The 206-nt window shown below is 68.0% G+C and overlaps 1 protein-coding gene across 7 annotated transcripts in view; it reads left to right on the top strand.

Annotated features, from left to right (window-relative positions):
- The window catches only part of DENND4C (DENN domain containing 4C), a 121,539-nt gene that overhangs the window by 98,323 nt on the left and 23,010 nt on the right, over positions 1 to 206 (top strand). The gene's annotated exons all lie outside the window — the stretch shown is intronic.

Consider the following 206-nt stretch of genomic DNA (forward strand, 5'->3'; position numbering starts at 1 on the left):
GCGCCCAGCAACTACAGGCAGCTGGTGTTGCCCGGGGCCGCTGCAGCCGGGGCTGGGGTGAGTACTGTGCCCTGTGCTGCCTGGGGCTCCTCTTGTCCATGCTCACCCCAGCCTGTGCTGGAGCAGCCCCATAAGCGACCGATGCCAGCTGCCTGTAGCCACTGAGCTGCACTGTGCCCTGGTGCAGGCAGCTGGGGTCAGCTGCC

This window comes from Alligator sinensis, unplaced genomic scaffold, assembly GCF_000455745.1.
Source record: "Alligator sinensis unplaced genomic scaffold, ASM45574v1 scaffold59_3, whole genome shotgun sequence".
Lineage (NCBI taxonomy): Eukaryota > Metazoa > Chordata > Crocodylia > Alligatoridae > Alligator > Alligator sinensis.